At 41.6% G+C, this 21,192-nt stretch overlaps 1 pseudogene; it reads left to right on the top strand.

The window, feature by feature from the left end:
- The first annotated feature begins 17,364 nt into the window (after positions 1–17,364).
- On the top strand, positions 17,365–21,192 carry LOC140220299 (putative disease resistance protein At3g14460; annotated as a pseudogene).

The following is a 21,192-nucleotide window of genomic DNA, read 5'->3' as shown; positions in this document are numbered from 1 at the left end:
ATCCGCTAACAGCATCCACTTCTCCGGCAAAAGTTAGCTTTTGATGTTTCATCTGTTTGCAACAGTCTGACTTGCTAGCAATCGAATGTTGCACTAACTTGTTCACGATGTTGCATATAGTTGTTTTCTTTGTTTCGGCCTCCTCTTCTTTCACTGTTCCAATTATGTAAGAGATGTTTTTTGTTGTTGCAATGTTGTAAGAGATGTTTTTTTTGTTGTTGCAATACTTGATTTGGCCGAGATCGCAAGATTGTTTCTATTCGAGATGTTGCAACTTGTGATTTTTATTTGTTGCAATGTGTCTGTTTTGAATGTTGCACGAAACGATTCAAGATGTTTCGTGCACGTAAAGGTATTGCAAATTTATCTTCTGATGAATGTTGCACGAAATATGATGAAATGTTGCGCACGGGGATTTTTTATCCTATAATGAGATGGATGGCGTGCATGAGTTCCAAAACTATTTTTAGTGCATGTTTTCATGTTGCAAGTGTTGATTTTTAATGTTTCAATAGTTATTTTTCAACGTTGCGACGGAGCGTCCGATAAAAAAAAAATTATCGGACGTCCGGGCGCTAGCACATCTGAAAGTTCAAACATATGAATCAAAGAGATGGGCCACCTATTCGGGCAATATCCATATATACACATGAAGCTGGAAAACAAGACTGGTAGAGAAGGGCCACCTATCTGTTGCATTTATACACGTTGAATCTCCCCTTTGATGAACGTAGGCCTGGGAGGCAACGGGAGTAATAGTGACACGGCAGATTTGGCTTGTCCTTCCTGCAAGATACATTTGTGTAGCATTTTTGCCGGCACCATTGAATCTTGAGATCTTAATTTAGCTTGAGTTACCGAAGAAGTTTGGAATGCATAGCTAATCTGTATTTGTTCCATCCTATTTGTGCCTGCTATATACAAGATCAGTTCAGAAAGGATGGAAAAGCCCATGCGAATTTGTGTGGTAACAACAAAACAGGTGCTAGGGAAGAGTGGCATTGCCGGCACAAGACTATCCATGCATAACTACCGTTGCAACAGTAAAGTGACCGTCTCATGTCTCATGTCACCACAACTATGATGTGCATCAGTATGTGTACCTGCAGTAGGGAATTTGTCCTCATGCATTTTAGGCCAATAAACTAGTAGAGATTACGTAGGTGACTACCTCAAACAGTATCGCAAATGAGAAAACTAAGGAATGCCTTGTAAATAATGAGCTGCAAAGGACCTACATAACCAGTTGTGTTGGCAATAACACTAGAGTATAAATACAGTTGGATCTAAGAAGCATCTTAATCCCGCACCTCATCTCAACTCGCCATCCATGTCAAAAACTTATAGGATTGGGAAACATTGGGGAATTTTGGAATTCGAGATCCCGTTCACCTGGTACAAGCAGGTGACAATTCAGAGCAAGGAACGTTTCCTATATTTTTTTCTTTTAAATCCTAGACAGATACAAACAATATTATCCAATGATTATTTGCCATTTCTGGCCAGCCGATCAACGTACCAATAAGACCAGGCGCTGTTTTCTGAAATCCTGGCACTGGGGTTTTTGCCAACGCTAATTCTGGCTGCTCTTTATTTGGAGAAAACAGGGAGAGAAACAGGGGATCTGAATGGCAAGCAGCGACAGAGCTGAGACATGTTCATGGATGAACAAAGGAACTAGAGGAATTTAGATTAGAATTAGCAAGTATGTTAGGGGAGAGATACGTTTGATTGATTCGATTAGTTTGTTACATAATAGTCAAGTAAGTCATTTCCGTAAAAGAGATAGCCATGTGCCAAGAGAGCAAGAGATGAATTAGATTGATTATAAGAAAGATACGCCACCTAAACTCAATTTACACCCTCACTTATATGAGTCGGCTAGAAACTCAAGGCCTGGCCTTTTGTGGGAGAATGCGGAGTCCTTCCCAAAATCGCCTGGATCAAGTCAGGAATGGTTTCGTGTTCAAACTACAAGACATGGTAGTAATTAAGGATCGAAAAGGAAATGTCTGATAACTACAATAAGCCCCAATAATAGATGGTATAATTGCACTGGAGTAGAAGAAACCATAATAATGTTATGAGCGTTGGTTTGTCATTCATTAAACAATAGGTCTGAGAGTTGTAAGTAGTCATTTTGTCAGAATCCAACCATAAGAATAAAACCTAAGAATAAGAGTGTGTGGATAAAATTTCATGTTCTGTTGGAGCCGTTGGTTGGAAATTTTCATAGCATTCCTACGCCTCGTGCCTCGTTCTTCATCAGCTTGGAAAGCATCAATTACTGGGTCTGTCAGCTTCTCTTCATGAATCCATGGAGTGCCACCATCACCATTATTGCATCCCTGGAGCCTGTTGCGAAGAGCTTGCAAAGCTGCCAAGGTTGCCTGAATAGAATAGGAGCTCCGCGTTCTTTACTAGCTATTCGTGAGTTAGTTAGGAGGAAGCAACAATATAAACGCTAAACAGTTCAGAGCCTCCAACTCCAAGGGTGGGCGAACTGGTTTAACTTGTCCTTGTTCTACTTATCCTACCATAATTTGACTAAATTGATTCTTTATTTAGATATTCTAGCTATTGCCATGGATATGGTTGATACACAGAATTGCATTGAATCAATATGCAGTTTCACACGTGGTTAGTTTTTCTTCTGCAGAATACTGCCACGTTCTAGTCCCACATGGACGCCAAGTTATTCATGAGCGCAAATAGAAATATCTGCGTATAAGAAGGTATAGAAACTCTCAAGTAATTTATGAGTTCAACGTTCCACGCATGTCACCTCCTGTACCTATACAACATAAAATTTCATTCAAGAGAACCTATAGGCATATGAGGCATCAGGACTTGTTGAGGCGCCTGACTTTCAAATGGTTTTGCTTCTTTGCCAGATTTTTCAGAGGTGGCCAGAAATCATGGCAAAGCATGGAGTCTTGATTTCCAGAAATGCTGAAGAGAATGTTGAGAAAAGAAAGCAACATTGAGTCTGTGAATTCAGATGGGCGTGCAACTTGAGCATAGTCATTATCATGCCTATCTGCACATAGATTGGTTGAGGCTGTTTTTTCACAAAACATTGGTTGCCACGTGTGACTCCTTTGTGATATTAATGACCACTTTCAAAAATTTTAACATGGATGATCCTTAATTTGTAGGTGAATCGACACTAATTGTTTCACTAATTTAGCAGACATCACATGCTGGAGTGCCAAATATGTCTTAAAACTGAAGTTTTGCGGTTATTCCTGTGATATATTTCCTCACATTCTTCATTTACTGCAGAAGCTAAGCATGACTGGTAGTATGCGAGGTCTTTATCATGTACGAACACTATAATCTAGATCATTCTGCTGAGTGCACACAGCGAGAAGACAGGAGCCTCACTTCTTAGGGGGTGTTTGGGAGATAAGGGCTAAACTTTAACCCTGTCACGTCGGATGTTCGGATACTAATTAGGATGATTAAATATGAGCTAATTACAAAACTAATAGCAGAACCCCTAGGCTAAATCGCAAGACGAATCTATTAAGCCTAATTAATCCATCGTTAGCGAATGGTTACGGTAGCACCACATTGTCAAATCATGGACTAATTAGGTTTAATAGATTCATCTCGCGATTTAGCTTAGGGGTTGTGCAATTAGTTTTGTAATTAACTAATGTTTAATACTCCTAATTAGTATCCAAACATCCGATATGACAGGGGCTAAATTTTAGCCCACGTGTGCCAAACACCGCTTTATTAGTGCAACCAATGCCAATATCACCATGAGGTCTCGTGATGGCCCTGAGCCGTGCAGGAAAAGAGGTGGCATGCCTCTTACCTAATATATAATTTGATGCATCCTGGAGTAAGATGCAAATGTTTGACAAGTTTGTTGGCCCTTTATAATTAAATTTCACTCTCTGAACATTTGTAGTTTTAACAGACATGATGCATGGGACGTTATATAAACTGACCTCAAGAGCATCCAAGGAGTCACCATGTTAGCGTAGAACTCGATGGATCCTCTTGCGAGGCAAGAGTGGTTCAAGAAAGAATGGTTTGGGAGGCAGAGGGAATCTTGTATGTCCGTAGGTTAAAGTTAAATACTGTGCTTGTTGCATCTCTCAAGCTAGGTGATAGCTCTTCATCACTCGAGCTGTTCCATGCCCAGATCGATGGTATAGCACAAGTCATCACACAACAGAGCTGAGGAACCTAACTTCCAGGAGCAGCGCTTGTCTTGATGAACTGACCCCAGCGTGAATTATTTTTACAATTAATGATTGGAAATAAACATGGTGTAGAAAAATCTGTGGACTGACCCCTGCGTGAGAAGGATTGCTTGCAGCGAACCCTCGTGATCATGCATGATGCAACAAAAGTTATTACAGTTATCATGCATTTAACGAAAATTATAAGGAAAACATTGACCTATATATATGGTGTGTTAATTCTTGGTTCAGGGTCTAAGTTTCTATGATTTAGTTTCCCGTTCACTAATACTATGTGATTATAGACTGAGAGATATGGTTTCGCTCCAAACTACTGCATTTGCTGGGTTTCCCTTTCAGCTGTGCATAATAAGAGGAAAGAGGATATTCAATCTTTTTGAGAAAATGTGCTGCTCTCAATTATGTGAATTGCAGCAACGACTAATTGTAAATGACCTATAACTCTGTCAGTGTAATTGTGCAGAAATTCTGGTTGTGCTTATTCAATACTTCAAGCATTTGAAAATGTACAACAACTCGGTTGTGCTTGCCTAAGATATTCAACCATTCAATCAGTACTGTTCCTCTAGTATAGTATTATGGATCTCGCACTCAGCTCCCTCCTATTCAATACCGTACATGCCTGGTTACTGTTTCGAGTTCTTTGTGTGCAGTGACCTCTCTTATGGGTTCTCAAAATACAATGCAATACTGCTGCAGAGGATTGCGATTCAGTCCGTGTTTGGATTCATAGTGACTATGCGGATTTTTAATGTAGTGTTTGTGCCATGTCATTTTCTGTCGTAGATCGTACAGTGAATCTGAAGCAACCAAAGTTTTTTCCTAAAACAAAATCACTGACCAAATACGCAGTACTAGAATGCTTTAGTGAGCTTATTACTCCGTTGCTGTTCAGTCTAAGATAGTCTGCAAAATGAATATATAACTCAGTAGCGTTAGATGTTGGAAAACTCTGTTGTGCAAGATGTTTCTCCCGTGAGCAATCATGTATGCTGCGGTCATACAGATGATAGGGTTGGGAGGCATAGTACAAACGAGGCACCCAAAACAGTGACGTGATAAAAGAACATGATACTGATGTGAGATTGATGCATATTGACATTTGGTACCATGCACTGCTGTAGCCCTGGCACAGCTTACTGCTCACAGCACTACCGTGCTTCCTCGTACTAATGTGAGATTGATGCTTTGGGCCAGGCCGAGGATTCATCTATTGGAACACAAAACATGTGTTCTCTCGTATCGCTAGAAGTGTTTCTACTTTGTAACACAATTTGTGATCTACTGTTACACTTTTTAAGTGTTACAATAGTTATGTTTTGTAACATATTTTTTTAGCTTTAGGAACACATTCATATTGTAGCAGTAACACTTCGCAAGAACATAGTTCAGAACTTTAGAACATATGGCTTGTAACACATGGTTTACCCATTGTAACACATTTCAATCTTTTTAAAAAAAATTATTATATGTGGTTTATAATGTTGACATGAAATTTGCCGAGGAACATGGCACATTACACAATCACACAAACCACAAATAAATTTTAATAATCACGTAAACTTGCATTGATTGTAGAAAGGAAACGATTGTTATTACTTGTTCACATGATGTCATAGTGTACATTTCAGTGGAGAGTTCAGTCTCTACAATTGGAAATAAAATGTAAATTTAAATACATAGTATTCTTGAAATCCATTGCTTCTTGATCATTGTTGTGCGCATAAAAAATATACAAATTCACCCATTCTAACCATTTCAACCTGCATAGAGAAAGCTACCACATCAATAAGTTGGACAAAATAGCTTGGTAGAACAATGCATATTCAGTCACGTACAAAAGAAAGTAGTGAAACCCAAGCTACAGATCACTCATTGCCCCTTTTTTGCCCTCTTTTCCACTAGCTGCTTGAACTTTTCAATCTTCACATTTTCTAAATACATGACAATTAAATTTCCATCAATGATCGAAACAAATGAAATAAAAAAACATGGTATATGTGAACCTACTATTACAGGACTTTGATGGTTTGACTACACAAAAGACAACAGAAGACTATAGTTTTAAATTTAACTTTCACTAATAGATCGGAGTCTACAAGATTTAGTTACTAAGAAATTATAGAAAAGGCCATAGTATAGCTCACAACTGAAAATGCCATAAATGAGCTCTGTATTTTCCATATGAACATAAATTGGACCACACAGTTTAGTTTGTTTCCATTTTCTTCTAACATATGGACATATTTTGAATAGATTGCAACGATGACTAATAAAATCATAAACAGATTCAGAAAGCAGTCATATGTCAATTATCTTGCTATGAGTGCTTAGTATGCAAAAGGTTAATGTCATATCTATGATCATTTATTTGGAAAATGAAAAAAAGCATATAGACAAAATGTATCAGTAATGTGCAACAGGACAAGAAATCAAGTAGGATAAACTACCTCTTTTAACTCGAGCAAGTAAAAACTTTTGTGTGTAAGTCCGCTCTGCTTCAGAAACTTGAAGGACTGAAGTATTATCATTGACAAATGATAGGCACTTAGTCTAGTGATAATAAATCATGTGTACACATGGATGTGATGTCAAAATAATGACTAGGGGCTGTGGGTAACTAGGTACTTGTTTTCACGTCCATAGTGAATATTTGTTGAAAGTGAAGAACAAGATTTAAAAACCGTATAAATATACCTTGGCATCTGCAAAATTAATGTTGAAAGCATAACATAACTAAACAGCCCTCAGAAATTGCAAAGTTGATTAGTTTCGATGATACGAGAAGAAGAGAGTATGAAAATGGATACAGAGGGATATAGAGAGGACCTCTTTTTCCTAGATGCAGACTCAGTCTTGGGCTGCGAGCTCAGGTTTAGAGGACAGGCATTGAAATGCTGCGGTGCAGCAAATCGGTCGAAGGCTCACCCCACCAAATCGAGAGTTCAAATTCTCCATGGAAAGGTATTGAAATTGTCAACGGCCATCAAGTACACTACAGATTGGACTAAAACGACAACGCCCCCCCCCCCCCCCCCCCCCCCCCCCCCAAAACGCTAGATCAGAATTACACAGTACTGACAAACTCCGCAAACAAAAAATGCATCCAAACACCTGATGAGATTTATCCCTAATTACCCAACTTAAACCAGACTCAAACATGGAGAAAAGGGAAGGAAATCGATTTGTTAATTACCTATGCACCAGATCACAACCCGTTCATTATGCCCCTTTTCTCGCTTGCAGCGCACCTCCCCGTGACCAGGCTGCAACTGCCCTGCCGTGATTGCCCTGCCTCTTCTGCAGCAACGATCTACAGCCCGTAAGAACGGGATCCACAATCAGCACTAATCAGAGCAGTTCATTTTCTCTTGCAGTGATTTGGATGGATCTACCCATTGTTTTGTGTTCCTATGAAATTTCTTAGGCTAGTCCCAATGCAAGGTTTCATTGCACTGTTTCCAAGGATGCCACATCATCCCATGAGGTGTATTCTCATGAATGAAACAGGGAGTCCCAGTGCACAGTTTCATTTCACGATTACATAGGATGCCCATGACATTTAATTGTGAGGCATGTGATTGGATATGGTTAGATGAAATGAAACTCTATAGCCCCCAATGCAAGTTTCAATAGGTTTCATAGTCTTGGAAATAGTGTATACACAATTTCATCCTGATGAAACTCCTTCCCTCTCTCACTTCATAACTACCATGCCATGTCATCACATATGCTGATGTGTCACTGTATTTAATGTGCATGAAACCTCTATGAAACTCCCACTGGGATTAGCCTTAGTAACACATTGATGAATGTGTTACAACAGTGTGTTACATTATCCATGTTTTGTAGTAGTGATGATAAATGACCTGTCCAGGGCCCTAGGCTGCACCAGTGGATAAATGAACTGACACCATGATCTAATATAAAGAGAGCTCAGTAGCACTAGCTGAGTTGCCAAATACTGATGTTGGAAACCTCTGTGTATGGGTACGGCCGAGGAGATGATAGGGTTGGGAGACACTAGGAAATTTTCATTAGCATGTTATCAGCGTGCAGCATTCCAGTCTAGCTTCGTGTGATCAATCTTGCTTCAAGCAACTGCATGCAAGAGGGATCGGGTACGTGTGGGTGTGGGAACCGACCGACCACTCCGGCTTGACGATGATAGTCACCGTGACCTGCTCTATGGCAAAATATCGTTGGGCTACGAGCCAACGAGGCCGTTCTCTGCTTGAGACAGGTCGGAGACTCTGTTCCAGCTTGGTTATGCGATGCTAGAATAAAAAATGGTTTTACCTGACCAAAGCTTAAATTTGTCCAGTAACCTTGATTATCTGATGCAAAAGGAAATCATAACCTTTAGAAAATTTTGATTACAAAGAGGTTGTGGTTCCCCTTTATGTGTCAACAAAACCCTCTGTTTTTCTAATAAAATAATCTGGTACACTTCTCTGCCAGCAAACAATTCCATTGAATTAAGCCTTGGTTTATATGGATTTTAAGTAACTCACAGCGCTTCATTGACTATGCATTCAAAGAATATCCATCCTACCGTACACTTGTACAGCTCCTGCCTGCCACTGCCTCGCTGCCTATAATAAGAGGACTGTATGCTCTCCAGTCTCCACCACACACATAAAAATTGAAAGTTCTACTGAAATTATCTTCTGCTCTCTATCAGTGGAATTTTCTCCCCGACCGGGGAGAAACACATACACCATTGATATATGACCATAGGCCTGTGAGGCATCCGGAGTGTTTGACATACAATGTGAATGTGTGATGGTGCTGAAATTAGTGACCAAGAATTATTAAGATAACATCAATCAATTGGGAGAAAGATTGCTGAAAGTTCATCTCGGTAGATTCAACGCTTCCGCTGGTAGAGATTAGCAGGTGGATCTGAGATGCCGGTGGGCTAGTACCTTGGTGATGAGCGATTGACAACACGGTGTGCGTGTGACGTGTCTCTTGGCAGGTGTGGTTGCAGGTGACAGGTGGAGACGAGGTACATGCGGCGACGAGTGAAGAACGGGGATAGGATGCCATGCCGACGAACCGTGGGACGGTGAAGGGTGGATCAAGGCTCGCGTTCGAGGGACAGGCGATCGTGCGGTGTACGTCTATTGTACCTGGCTACACGGCGAGAGGACGTCAAGGGAGGTTTTCGGATTACACCACAAAATCCGGGGTTCGCTGGTTGAGCCATAAAGCCATGCATCGTACCGGGACGCTCGTGCGGCGAGCGTTCGCCGAAGATGGAAATTCCGACGATCGCGATACGATTTCGGATGGTCGTGCGGCGACATCGCGAGGATCACATCACGGAGATGGAGGAATCGCGGACATCGCGGAATTTGTCATGGAGGACGTAACTGGAATTTACGCACCTACGTTAAATTTATTTAGCGTAGGGGGTTATGTGTAAATAGGCCGTGCCACCCTAAGGATATAAATACGTGGCACCTAGGGTTGAGAGAGTTTGAGCCCTTTTGCTACAGGCGGCGCTACAGTACTCGGCGCTACAGTAACTCGCGATTACTGTTCATCGCGGTTACTGTTCATCGCGGTTACTATTCACGCGCGGTACTTTTCATCGTCGCAGGTACTGTTCATCTCTCTCTAGTCTAGCCTAGGGTTTCAATCTAAGTGAGGGATTTTTATTGATCTCTCCAATTAAGAGAGGGAGGATGTTTGGGCGGAGGCTAGATGCACTTTTGTAAGCACATTACTTGTCTCAATTTTTCATATTAGTGAATTAATCTATGTGCCTGTGCGTCATGTTGTGCTGAGGTTAAGATTGATTTGATCCATCTAAAATCATGCTAGGGCATCTTATTAGAGTTTAATCTATTCTCGTCATTGTCTGATACAGTCTGCTTGTTCCTTTAATATCTCAAGATCCGAAAGTCCGATTGACATGATTCCAGTTGGGTTAGTTGCATAATTTTGTATGAATTTTTCTGTCAAATTTTTAGGTTGATCGGTCTTACGGATTTTCGTCCATATCTTTTTTATTAAGGAAACAGTATTCTGTCCAGATTTGAAAAACGTGATTTAATTAGGTTTTGAGAGGAAGGGGAAGTGTTAAACATTATTTATTGAACTTGCGCCCATTCACCCCCCCCTCTGGTCGCCGTTTCGGTCCTTCAATTGGTACCAGAGCCGGTTTAGGTTTTCTATACCTTAATCGGTGCTGAAAACCATGGCGACCTCCGGAAAATTCGATACACGCGCTCCGCATTTTGATGGTACTGATTATGACTATTGGCAGTCACGTATGAAAGCTTATTTGAAGGGGAAGGGGATGAATCTGTGGAGGATCACACAAAACTCTACATATGTGCTTCCTGCAGAGGACCCTACTGATCCTGCTGCTGTTGCTCTTCTTGAAGCAAATAATCGGGTTGTTGACATTTTGCAAGCTTCTCTTTGTAAACTCGAGTATGATCGTATTTCCAGTGAGGAGATAGCTTTTCAGATCTGGGATAAATTAAAGAAATATCATGAAGGCTCCAACGCTGTGAAAACACGAAAATTTGTAATTTATAGAAAAGAATTTGATGCTTTTTCTCAGTTGCCTGGTGAATCTATTGAAGATCTTTTTGCAAGGTTTCAAGTGATTGTAAACAAAATGAAAGCCCTTAATAAGGATATGCCTTACAATGATCATGCAAGGGCTCACAGATTGTTGCATTCACTTACTGATGAGTGGGATATGAAGGTAGAGGCAATCGTTGAGTCCGCTGGCTATGAGACTCTTACCACTGACGAGCTTTTCAGTAAGCTTAAGTCAAAAGAGATTGATGTCCTCTCCAAGCGCAAATTGAAAAATCCCACTAGCGCTTCTTCTTCTGATGTTCCTATGGCTTTGGTTTCTGGGAGTAAAACTAACGCTAACACTAATCCAGTTCCTCCAAGCTTTGCCTTGTCTTCTTTGTGTCATGTTGCAGATGATGAGTTGGAGACGCTAGATGATGATCAGTTGGTGCTGCTCTCCAACAAATTCAAGCGAGTCTATGAGAACCGACGCAACAGAAGACGCTCAGAAGGATGTTTCAGCTGTGGTGAGCGAGGCCACTTTGCAGCTGATTGCCCGAACAAGAGAACATTTGATCAGGGCAACAACTCCAGGCGCCAGGAACAACCAAGGGAGAAGAAGAAGAAGGGTGACAGGCGCATGAAGAAGAATGGCCAGAAGTACACTGATAAGCAAATTAAAAGGGCTGCACATGTTTTGTTTTCTTCTCTTGGTGATTTTGTTTCAGATGCTTCTTCGAACTCAAGTGATTCAGACTCCGAGAATGAGCTGCCCAAAAAGAAAACTGACGGACTCTGCTTCCTCGCCGACATCAAGGGAGGGATGTGCACCATGGCCTTAGAAGATGATGAAGCTTCTAATCTCAGCGACAACTCTTCTGACAATGAGGTACAAAATTCAGCAGAAGAAGAAATTAAAGAATTGACAAAAATTATTGATAAACAAAACAAGATTTTAGCAAAACTTAAGGCTGAGTATGATAGAGTCATCTCTGAATTAAAAGACTTAAAAGATGCTACTCCTGCTGAAGTAGAATGTGAAGAGTGCTCTGTGCATATGGTTTCACTTTCTGAATTGCAATCTAAGCATGCCTTCATTGTTGACAAATTTGAAAATGCTAAGATTGAGTTAGAAAAACTTCACTCTGGTTCGGCTTCACTTGGCGCTTGTGCTTCTTGTCCAACCTTGAAATCTGAATTGAATAATGCTAAATCTCGTGTTATTGAGTTGGAGAAACACTCTTGTCCTGCTTTGCCTTCCTGTTTAACTTGCCCTACTTTTGTTGCTGAAAATAATGATTTGAGGGTGAAGTTTTCTGCTTTGGAAGAAGAAAATAAACATTTGAGAGTGATTCTTGGTTGGTGCTCTATTCGTGAACCTCAGATTGGTATGTCAATTGCTCAAATTAAACGGAGTGAGCGTTTTGGACCTGGATATGATTTGAAACATATTTTTGGTGAAAAGAGTGGACCTCCTATTTCTGAAAAGAATCCACCTTTGGCTAAGTACACTGGACCACCTCCTAGGAAAGAGGGTCCATGTGTCACATCTGAGGGGTTGTTAGTTGAACCATCCAGATCTGTTCCAAAAAAGCAGGTTTGGGTGCCTAAACCTAAACACTTCAATGTTGCACAGAACGCTAAGCCATCTACTTCGCCATGTGTTCACACTGCTAGACCTAAGCATAACTTTGTTGCTTCTGGTTCTAAGGCTAAGGCTTCTTTTGCTCCTTCACATAAGCATTACCATTGTGATTTTTGTGATCGTGATGGTCATCTCTATGGGTTTTGCTTCCGTCGGAAGCGTGCTGAGAGACGTGAGCAGTACTCTGCACGTGGTACTCATGATCGTCCTATTTTGGGTCATGAACCTGCTAGTTGGTCTTTTGGTTTTCGCCCACATACTCGTGCTCCTGCCCCACGTCGGAATGACAGGCCATGTTTTCCCCCTCGTGGTTCTCGTCATTCTTTCGAGAGGTTTGATTTTGCTAATGCCTCTTTTGAGCAAGTGGCCCAACACTGGTTTTCTCTGCATTATCCTAACCCCAGTGTTGAGTCATTAGCTCACTCTTGTGTTCGCCATTGACTGCAGGATGGAGGCGAGGAGAACATATGGATAATGGATTCCGGTTGTTCGCGCCACATGACCGGAGATGACAAATGGTTCTCCAGCCTCATCCCCGTGAGCGGTAAGGAATATATTACATTCGGGGATAATAGTAAAGGTAAGGTTTTGGCGCATGGCTGCATCAAGGTAACTGATAAATTCATACTAAAGGATGTCGCGAAAGTACAAAATTTGCACTATAATCTGCTTTCTGTCTCACAACTTCTTGAAGATGATTTTGAAGTGCGTTTTAAGAAAGGCAATTCGCGAGTTCTTGATTCTACTGGCAACCTTGTTTGTAAGATTTCTCCCTTTGGACGAGTTTTTAAGGTTGATTTTTCTAAATCTTTTGGACAGACTCGTTGTTTGGTTGCTCATGGTTTCCCTGATATTTGGAAGTGGCATCGTCGGTTGGGCCACTTGAGCTTTGATTTGCTTTGTCGCTTGAGTTCGATGGATTTAATTGATGGTTTGCCAAAACTCAAGTTTGAAAAAGATTTAATTTGTGCTCCCTGCAAAACATGGAAAAATGGTTGCTGCTTCCCATGCACCTGTGACGCAGGTGATGACGAGACGACCGGGTGAACTGTTACATATGGACATTGTTGGTCCAGCCCGTGTTCGGTCTGCTGGTGGGAAGTGGTATGTGCTCGTTGTTGTGGATGATTTTTCTCGATACTCATGGGTGTTCTTTCTGGAATCTAAGGATGATGCCTTTTCACATGTTCATGATCTTGTTCTGAAGCTGAAAAATGAGTTGTCAAATAATGCCGTTAGAGCAATTCGCAGTGACAATGGTACGGAATTCAAGAACTCTCGTATGAAAGCTTTTTGTGCAGAACATGGTCTTGATCATCAATTTTCTTCTCCTTATGTTCCTCCTCAGAACGGTGTTGTTGAAAGGAAAAATCGCACGCTTGTTGAAATGGCTAGGACAATGCTAGATGAACATAAAACCCCTAGACGTTTCTGGGCTGAGGCAATCAACACCGCTTGCTATGTTGCTAATAGAATTTTTCTGAGAGCTTTCCTGAAGAAAACATCATATGAGTTGAGATTTGGACGTCCTCCCAAAGTTTCCCACTTTTGAGTGTTTGGTTGCAAGTGCTTTATTCTAAAAAAGGGAAACTTGGATAAGTTTGAGTCTCGTTCTTCTGATGGGTTATTTCTGGGGTATGCTTTGCAAGGGCGTGCTTACCGTGTGCTTAATATTGACACTAACCGCATCGAGGAGACATGTGAGGTCACCTTCGATGAGACAATGCCTTGTTTTTCTTCTGCTTTTGAATGTGCAGGTGATGATGAGATCGGGCAGAATATTTTTGAGGATGAGCAAGAGGAAGATGGATACAACAATGACAACGACGATGACGCCCCGCCTGTGATGTAGGGGGAGCCTGGCGCGCAGCTCGAGCAGGCACCCTCCACCACTTTGGAGGATGGACCATTGCCTACATGTACATCTACAGCAGTGCCTGCAGCTTCACCGACTTTTGATCAGGTACCGGCTACAGTTGAAGGAGAGGCGATTTCAGAACGTACAGCACCACGCCACATTCAGAATCGCCACCCTCCTGAAAAAATGATAGGTAACTTGAATGAGCGAACGACACGGAACAGAGGTATGAAAAACAAAAATTATTGTGTTTTTGCTCATACTGCTTTTGTTGCCTCTTTTGAACCCCGAGATGTTGGACATGCTTTATCTAATTCTAACTGGGTCAATGCCATGCATGAGGAGTTAGAAAATTTTGAACGAAATCAAGTTTGGGTTTTGGTTGATCCTCCTCCTTCTTGTAAACCAATTGGGACTAAATGGGTTTTTAAGAACAAACAAGGAGAAGATGATCATGTTGTCAGGAACAAAGCCAGATTAGTGGCTCAGGGGTTTTGTCAAAAGGAGGGTATTGATTATGGTGAAACTTTTGCTCCTGTTGCTCGTTTAGAAGCCATTCGTATCTTGCTTGCATTGGCTGCTTCACATGGTTACAAGCTTTATCAAATGGATGTAAAAAGTTCTTTTCTGAATGGTTTTATAGAAGAAGAAGTTTATGTCAAACAACCGCCTGGTTTTGAACACCCCAATTTTCCTGATCGTGTTTTTAAGTTGCAAAAGGCTTTATATGGTTTGAAGCAAGCACCTCGTGCTTGGTATGCTAGATTGAAAACTTTTCTACTTAAAAACGGATTCAAAATGGGTTCAATTGATAAAACTCTTTTTCTCCTCAGGCAAGGCAATGACACTTTAATAGTTCAGATTTATGTGGATGATATCATTTTCGGTGGTTCCTCTCATGTTCTTGTGAAAAAGTTTGCAGATGTGATGAGCAAAGAATTTGAGATGTCTATGATGGGCGAGCTGAAATTCTTTCTTGGCTTACAAATTAAACAAACTTCGGAAGGAACATTTGTACATCAGGGAAAGTACACGAAGGATGTCCTGCAGAAGTTTGCGATGGATGATGCAAAGCCAATTTCTACGCCCATGCCGACTAGCGCGGCTTTGGATGCTGATGAGAATGGAGAGCCCGTGGATCAGAAGGATTATCGAAGCATGATCGGGTCACTGCTGTACTTGACTGCAACAAGGCCGAATATACACTTTGCTGTGTGTATGTGTGCTCGTTTTCAGGCGTCCCCCAGGATTTCTCATCGTCAGGCGGTGAAGCGCATCATGAGGTATCTTCGATTTACTCCTGAATTTGGCCTTTGGTACTCTGCTGCTTCGACTCTCAGTTTGTGTGGTTATTCGGATGCTGATTTTGCTGGGTGTCGTTTGGATAGAAAGTCTACTTCGGGTACTTGCCAATTTTTGGGTTCTTCGCTTGTTTCTTGGTCCTCTAGAAAACAATCCAATGTTGCTCAATCTACTACAGAGGCCGAGTATGTTGCTGCTGCTAGTTGTTGTTCTCAGCTTTTATGGATGATAGCTACCCTTCGCGATTTTGGTTTGTCATTTTCTCGTGTTCCTCTCTTGTGTGACAGCACTAGTGCTATAAGTGTTGCAAAGAATCCTGTGCTTCATTCTAAGACGAAACATATTGAGGTTCGTCATCATTTTCTGAGGGATCATGTTGAGAAGGGTGATATTGAGCTTAAATACATTGATACTAGTCAGCAACTTGCTGATATTCTGACTAAACCACTCGATCAAACCACGTTTGCACGTTTGCGTGGTGAGTTCGGGGTGTGTTACCCATTTTAGTATCATTATGAGTTGCTTCGGTTACATATGCTTTATACTTGTTTTGGCTAGTTTGCGACCGATGCTTTTGGAGAGGTTTAAATGCTTTGCTTGACCAGTTTTTTTTGAAAACAACATATATATATATGTATACTTCCAAAATTATGTTGGGCTCTACTTGCTTTTCTGGATTTAGTGACTTGTTGAATCCTAGACATATATCTTGCTCATGGTTCGGTTGTCAGCTTCTTTTAATGATTTTTCACTGCAAATGTAACTCACAATGCAAGTTTTAACTCGGAAGTGCATAGCATGGTTGTGAGCAAAAAACTCTGAATTCCCATATCTCTGCTATTTCGCTCATGATCTGCTTGCTTTACTGAGAATTTACATATGGGCACAACTCTGATTTTCCCATGTCTCTGCTAGTTCTCGCTCATAAGCAAAATTAAACAACCTGGCTGAGCACAATTCTTGCTTCCCATATCCCTGCTTGTCATGCTCATAAAAGCCAGAATTAAATATGACAAGTGCATTTGTGGGCGTTGAAGTGAACTTTGATTGAAGCTGTGTATCCGTCGTGTGAGCTTGATATATGTTTCTGTCTTCAGCTTGGCACTAATTTTGAAATATGCATGCTTTTGCCTGGTTAATTGGTTTTCAAAATGACTTTAATTCTAAATTTCTATTGGTCATGGCATTGTGTTGCTTCTCTGGATGGCTAGTGTTGTTAGTTGGCTATTATAAGTATTTGACATATGTCTCAGAAGCTTCTACTTGTGCTCTCTCACATAGTTCTCGAAATTGATTCTTTGCATTTTAATCTTGATGGAGTGCTTTGTCAACAAGGGGGAGAGTGAGTAGCACAAATTCATTTTTGCAAGAGGAGTTTGATTTCGTTTTTTGCTGAGACTTGACGTGCTTGTTTTGAGAGGAGCTTTGCTGCTGAGTTTTGCTGCTGAGATTGCTTTTTGAAGATTGATATGGTTTTTGATTCACTTTGGGAGAGTGATTTTTTTTATCTTGATTGTGTTGAGCCTAGTTTTTTCTCTAGCCCATGTCTTTGGGGATCAAGATTGTTTCTTTTTCCTTCTTTCTATTTTCTTTTTTAGCTCGAATAAATTTGTGCGGTGTGATGTTGTCAATGCACTCATCAAGGGGGAGATTGAGATGCCGGTGGGCTAGTACCTTGGTGATGAGCGATTGACAACACGGTGTGCGTGTGACGTGTCTCTTGGCAGGTGTGGTTGCAGGTGACAGGTGGAGACGAGGTACATGCGGCGACGAGTGAAGAACGGGGATAGGATGCCATGCCGACGAACCGTGGGATGGTGAAGGGTGGATCAAGGCTCGCGTTCGAGGGACAGGCGATCGTGCGGTGTACGTCTATTGTACCTGGCTACACGGCGAGAGGACGTCAAGGGAGGTTTTCGGATTACACCACAAAATCCGGGGTTCGCTGGTTGAGCCATAAAGCCATGCATCGTACCGGGACGCTCGTGCGGCGAGCGTTCGCCGAAGATGGAAATTCCGACGATCGCGATACGATTTCGGATGGTCGTGCGGCGACATCGCGAGGATCACATCACGGAGATGGAGGAATCGCGGACATCGCGGAATTTGTCATGGAGGACGTAACTGGAATTTACGCACCTACGTTAAATTTATTTAGCGTAGGGGGTTATGTGTAAATAGGCCGTGCCACCCTAAGGATATAAATACGTGGCACCTAGGGTTGAGAGAGTTTGAGCCCTTTTGCTACAGGCGGCGCTACAGTACTCGGCGCTACAGTAACTCGCGATTACTGTTCATCGCGGTTACTGTTCATCGCGGTTACTATTCACGCGCGGTACTTTTCATCGTCGCAGGTACTGTTCATCTCTCTCTAGTCTAGCCTAGGGTTTCAATCTAAGTGAGGGATTTTTATTGATCTCTCCAATTAAGAGAGGGAGGATGTTTGGGCGGAGGCTAGATGCACTTTTGTAAGCACATTACTTGTCTCAATTTTTCATATTAGTGAATTAATCTATGTGCCTGTGCGTCATGTTGTGCTGAGGTTAAGATTGATTTGATCCATCTAAAATCATGCTAGGGCATCTTATTAGAGTTTAATCTATTCTCGTCATTGTCTGATACAGTCTGCTTGTTCCTTTAATATCTCAAGATCCGAAAGTCCGATTGACATGATTCCAGTTGGGTTAGTTGCATAATTTTGTATGAATTTTTCTTTCAAATTTTTAGGTTGATCGGTCTTACGGATTTTCGTCCATATCTTTTTTATTAAGGAAACAGTATTCTGTCCAGATTTGAAAAACGTGATTTAATTAGGTTTTGCGAGGAAGGGGAAGTGTTAAACATTATTTATTGAACTTGCGCCCATTCACCCCCCCTCTGGTCGCCGTTTCGGTCCTTCAGGATCATTGCCGTGAGGGCTAATTTTCTAACAATTAGAACCAAGTGTTACTCTGTTATCGGCATCCATGGAATTCCAGGGTTAGGGAAGACAACCCTTGCACAATATGTTTGTGACAAAGAAAGAGGTGATGGTTATTTCAACCTTGTCATATGGGTCCATGTTTCTCAGAATTTTATTGTGGATACTGTCTTCACTGATATGTTAGAGATAGCATCAGGTAGGAAAAGAAGTCAATTCACTAATATTGACACGCTGCAATGGGAATTAGAAGCAAAACTAAGGGGTTTGGTTTTTGTTGGTACTGGATGATTTCCGGAGTGACAAAGATAATAGGAGACAAGTTGATCTGCTACTTTCTCCACTGAAAGTTGGGGAGATGGGAAGCAGAATCCTAGTGACCCCACGAACTATAGATGCAGCAAAAGCTCTTGGTGCTCAGAACCTTGTTGCGATTTCCGACTTGGATGAGGAGCAATTCTTCTCAATGTTCATGCATTACGCAGTTGATGGTGCTGAAATTAGTGACCAAGAATTATTAAGATCATATCAATCAATTGGGAGAAAGATTGCTGAAAAGCTAGGAAGATCACCTCTGGCAGCAAGAATAGTTGCAGGACAGCTAAAAACAAGACTAGATTTTGAATTTTGGACGCGAACCATGAATAATGACATGATAAACAATGGAACTATGGAAACTCTATGGTGGAGCTACCAACAGTTTGAGGAGCATGTCAAGCAATGTTTCACATATTGTAGTATTTTTCCCAGAACATACAAGTTGCAGCGCGACGAGCTTTTTCACCTGTGGATGGCAGAAGGTTTTGTGAATACAACCATATAAACAGAGGATATGGAAGATGTAGGCCATTACTACTTCATACGTTACTGTCAACCTCCTTTATTCAGTTAAAGAGAAATGAGCTCAGCAAAGAATACTTCACAATTCATGATCTATTGTACGACTTAGCAGCAAGAGTCGCAGGAAGTGATTGTTTTACAATTGAGAAAGGTATGGTGGGAAAAATTCCTAAAGATGTTCAGCATCTGTTTATTCTGTCCTGTGATGAGATGGTTTTCCGGGAGGAGATTTTGAATCTGAAGTCACTGCGCACTCTAATAATGTCTTCTACCAACAAGAGTATGCATGTAGAAGATTTCAGAAGCATGCTCAAGAATCTAAAGAAACTGCTTGTAGAGGTTGACAGTTTGTCAACAATCTCGCCATGTATTGGTCAACAGAAACATCTTCGCTATCTTGGTCTTTTTGGAAGAATAGCCATCATAACTCTGCCACACCACGCCGATTTACCGAGCTCTACCATCTCCAGAAGTTTGCTGTCAGATGATGAAATAGCCAACCTTGTCAATCTGCGCTACATAATATGCCGTGTGTTTGACTTTCCTGACATACGGAGTTTGGTGCTGCTCCAAACTCTGCCTGTCTTGAGGGTAAGGATGGCAAGGGGTCATGAGATTCAGCAGTTGGAGCATCTGGACAATCTTCGTGGCACCCTAAGCATCGAAAGACTTGAAAATGTTAGAAGCAAGGAGGAGGCTTGTCAGGCCATCTCTCTGATCTGGTACTGCAATGGAATTCTGACAATCAGAACTCCAATTTGACGTCGGACTAGGAGTTAGCAGAAGGGAGGACTAGTGATCAGAGTTCAGATTCTCAAGAGGAGATCCTTGAGGCCCTCCGTCCACCGTTCCCTATCACATCTCTTAAAATCATGAACTACAAAGGATCAACATACCCAAGTTGGTTCTCAAGAAAAGGGAGCTCTCGAGAACCTGCAACATCTCGAGCTCTCAAATCCTTTTTGTATTTGCATGCACTTGTCATTTCAGATTGCAGATGGTACGTACTCTTTGCCAGAGAACATGGAGCGCCTAACATTGCTTGAGAAATTGGTTATCCCATACCTATTATTGTTACCTAAGTCCCTCAAAGTACTTGTAAAGTTGGGAAGGATCCTTGTTGCCTGAAAACATGGAGCGCCTAAAATCGCTTGAGGTATTGACTCTTGATATGTGCAAAAATATCCGCTCACCGCCAAGATTACCTCTGTCCCTCCAGAAACTCAGACTTCGGGGAGCATCCTCTTTGCCTGAGGGCATGGAGTGCCTAACATCCCTCGAGGAATTGGCTCTCTCCTGAACTGCGACAATATCTTGTCACTTCCAAGTTTGCCTCTGTCCCTCAAGAGACTTGAAATTCATAACTGCAACCCCTCACTCACAGAGACCTGTCAGGCAGATGGACATCCAAATTGGCAGAAGATTGCGCATTTCCCATTTTCAACTTGCCTTTGCCATATACTAGCTGTCTGCATGTAAGTTTGTTTACTGTTTGTTCTGTTTTCTTCCTTCCCATCCTTCTTTGTAAAAGGCTCACTGACACAGTCACACAGAGCCCTATACCTCTTTCAATTGCTCATCAGCTCATTTTAGTTGGGACAGTGATCAGGGATCAGAAGATGCAGGGAGCCGAAGATGTGTCATCGAGGGAGACATCTATACAGGTCTACGTCCCAGGGCACCACGCCTGTTCAATTCAGCTTGTTCAGAGTTGCTCCCACCTTCTTGGTTGTATACTTTGATTTCTTTCATCAGTAACTATGTGCATGTTTGTATTTTAAACTCATTCTGTTTCCTGAACAATTTGTTGCACATTTATAATAATTTGTGGCCTGTAGCAACTGTGGAACTCAGCTGCAAGCCA

Source organism: Setaria viridis, chromosome 8 (genome assembly GCF_005286985.2).
Source record: "Setaria viridis chromosome 8, Setaria_viridis_v4.0, whole genome shotgun sequence".
NCBI lineage: Eukaryota > Viridiplantae > Streptophyta > Magnoliopsida > Poales > Poaceae > Setaria > Setaria viridis.
Note: the sequence above shows the minus strand (reverse complement) of the source record. Positions and strands in the feature narration are given on the sequence as shown.